This window comes from Raphanus sativus, chromosome 9, assembly GCF_000801105.2.
Source record: "Raphanus sativus cultivar WK10039 chromosome 9, ASM80110v3, whole genome shotgun sequence".
NCBI classification, from domain to species: Eukaryota; Viridiplantae; Streptophyta; class Magnoliopsida; order Brassicales; family Brassicaceae; genus Raphanus; species Raphanus sativus.
In genome coordinates, this window is record NC_079519.1 from 610,290 (window position 1) to 613,979 (window position 3,690).

Below are 3,690 nucleotides of genomic sequence, written 5' to 3' on the forward strand. Positions count from 1 at the left end.
ATAGGATAATGTTCAAATATTTTTTGAAACTTTATTGTTTCCGTTTATCTAAAAAAATATAGATTTCATAGTGGTTAATCCACTAATTTAGGCAATATATAAAGTTTTATTAGAACAATTGTTAAATAATTAGGACGATGTCCGTGTACCATGGACGAAATATTATAATAGAATAAAGGTTTCATTGTTGTAAGTCCAATGATAAAGATTTGGAACCTTTATTGTCTATGTTTCTCTCAAGAATAAAGATTTCATAGTTGTAAGTCCAATGATTTAGGTAGCATATAAAGTTTTACTAACAATACCCTTGTACCATGCAAGAAAGTTTATCATACATTAATAAAAATGTATAAAGTTATTAGAAAATTTTAAACAACACTAATGAATATAAGCTTAAAAATATAGAGCATTTAACCAATAACTCAATATTTCGTAGGGGTTAACCCACATATTTTAAGAAAAAAAATAAAATATGACAATATTATTTTAATGCTTATTTGCATCATAAACTAACATAGGATAATGGTCAAGGAGGTTTGGAACCTTTTTGTTTCCGTTTCTCAAAAGAATAGAGATTTCATAGATGTTAATCCACTAATATAAGCTGTATATTAAGTTTTATTAAACAATTGTCAAAAAATTAAAACGATGACCATGTACCATTAACGATAATTTATGATACAATAATAAAAATTATAGAATGTAGTTAGAAATTTCTTTAAAAAAATAAAGAATACTAACTCAGTATATAGGAAATTTAACTAAAAACCCAATATTTTTGTTGTGTAACCTACAAAATTTGAAAAACAAAATATGGAAATATTGTTTCAATAAATATATGTATTTTACACTGACATAGGATAATATTCAAAGAGGTTTTGAACATTTATTGTTTCTGTTTATCTAAATAATAAAGATTTCATAGTGGTTAGTCCACTAATTTAAGCAACATATAATGTTATATCAAAACAATTGTTAAAAAATTAGGACGTTGCCCATGTACCATGGAAGAAAGTTTATAATAGATTAATACAAATTTATATTGCAGTTAGAAATTTTTAAAAAGTTTAATGAGTATATACTTCAGTATATATAGAAATTAACGAAAATTTTATATTTTCAAAAGGGTTTAACCCCTAAATTTTGAAAAAAAAATCAATAAAATGAAAATCTTATTTAAATGCATAGTTGCATCATGTATTGACATAGGATGATGGTCAAACAGGTTTGGAACTTTGTTGTCTCTGTTTCTTTCAAGAATAAAGATTTCATAGTTGTAAATATAATGATTTAGGCAGTATATGAAGTTTTACTAACTTAATTCTTAAAAATTAGAGTGGTTCTCATGTACCATGAAAGAGAATTTATCATACATTAATAAAAATGTATAAGCTTAAAAATATAGAGCATTTAACCAAAAACTCAATTTTTTGTTTTAATATTGAGAAAAAATTGTTTTGAGAAAATATCAAAAATATAATAATATTGTTTAATGCATATTCTCATCATAAACTAACATAGAATAATGGTCAAGGAGGTCTGGAACCTTTGTTGTTTTCGTTTCTCTAAAGAATAGAGATTTCATAGTGGTTAATTACTAATTTAAGTTGTATATTAAGTTTTATTAAAAAAAATCAAGAAATTAAAACGATGACCATATATCATGAAAGATAATTATGATACAATAATAAAATTATAGAATGTAGTTAGAAATTATTTTTAAAAAATAAAGAGTATTAACTCAGTATAGTTACTTAAAACTCAATATTTCGGTAGTGTAACCTACAAAATTTGAGAAAATTTCAAAAATATGGCAATGTTGTTTTATTAAATATATGCATTTTACACTAACATATTATAATGTTCAAAGAGGTTTTGAACATTAACTGTTTTCGTTTATCTAAAGAATATAAATTTTGTAAAACCACTAATTTGAGCAACATACAAATTTTTATTAAAACAATTGTTAAAATGACAAGGATACAAAGCAGATATAGAAATGGGGATCTAATTTTCAATACAAAAAGCTGGATCCACTACGACCTTCACGGCAATCTCATCGATGACTAAAAATATTCAAGGTGGATGATAACTCCTAAGAGATTGATTGTGAGAAACCACCAAGAGGAACTCCTCAAGCTCGATGATGCTATTACCTTTGTTCATTACTACTCTGAGCGAAAGAGAAGATCAGCATGTGACTTTGTAGTTTTAGTGGGAACACATAATTTTAATTTCATTTCTAATTTTTCTGATTTTACTCCAAATTAAAAAATTCCAGATTTATTGGTCTTATCGGACTTCATGTACAAATGGTTTTAGCCAATGTGTTTTCGGATTAAATGAGTTTTAGCCTATTTGGACAACTTCAATTTTAGGCATAACTATACCAAAAACATTTTAATTTGGACTGGGATAAGCCATGATCATTTTACCCAATTGGCATCCTCAGCCACAGCCCAAGCTAAAGAGATGGGAAGTTGGTCTGCTAGATATTTTTTTGTGCAGACAGCAGTTGCTATGGTTATTAAGGCACAAATTATCAGTCAATGAACTCAAAACATAATATGATACAGAAGTGGAAGCTAGCTAGTGGCTGGTAGTGGTAGTGGTAGTGCATATGGACATTACTTATAATTTCACATGATCATGACGCGTGATTCCCAATCTTGTCGGTGTATTGTTGAGTTTGTAACAGTCGATATGTTTATACAATATTCTGATTGTGATGGTTCAATATCTGCATGATTGCATCCATTCGTATTACATTAAAACCTCTATAAATTAATAATGTTGGGACTTTAAGATTTTATTAATTTATAGAGATATTAATTTACCAAAGTTTCCTTTTTTAGTTTTTTCTTCTATTTATGAAATATTTTATTTATAAAATAAGAAAATATTTTATTTTACCGTATATAACATAATTTACATTTGAAAATTTTGACTTTCATTTTTTTATTATATTATATAGTGTATATTTTTATGTTTAATATAATTGTTATGTGGTTTTCGATATAGTTTTACTAAATATTATCAAATATATTAAAATGTTAAGAAAAAATAGAGGTATTTTCATTGTGAATATAAAACCAACAATATAATGTTTAGTTTGTACCTATATAAAAATATATATAGATAAATTATTAATTTATGATTTTAATGGGACTATATATTTACATGAGAGTTTTAAAAATATTATTATCTTATTATTTTATCGATTTATATCATATTTTATACCGGCCCAAATTGGGACTGATAAAATTTATTAATTTATAGAAATTATTAATTTATAGAGTATTAATTTATAGAGGTTCTACTGTATATGTTTGTATTCACATCACTCGATAATAATGGCTCGCATAATCTTTTAAAAGCTCAACAATGATATTATCTTCCCTATTCATTCAAATAGCCAAACTGAGGATACATATAAATTTATAAATATATGAATTTTCTTTTGATTGACCTAGCTAGGAAATCCCCTAAACTATATTTGAGAAGTGATTTTGCCACATGTCTTCTCTACAATCATTCTCACAAAAATAATATGACATGACTACTAAAATTGATGACATGTCTTATAGATTAATATGACATGGACAATTTTTGCCACATGTCTTCTCTACAATCATTCTCACAAAAATAATATGACATGACTAATAAAATTGATGACATGTCTTATAGATT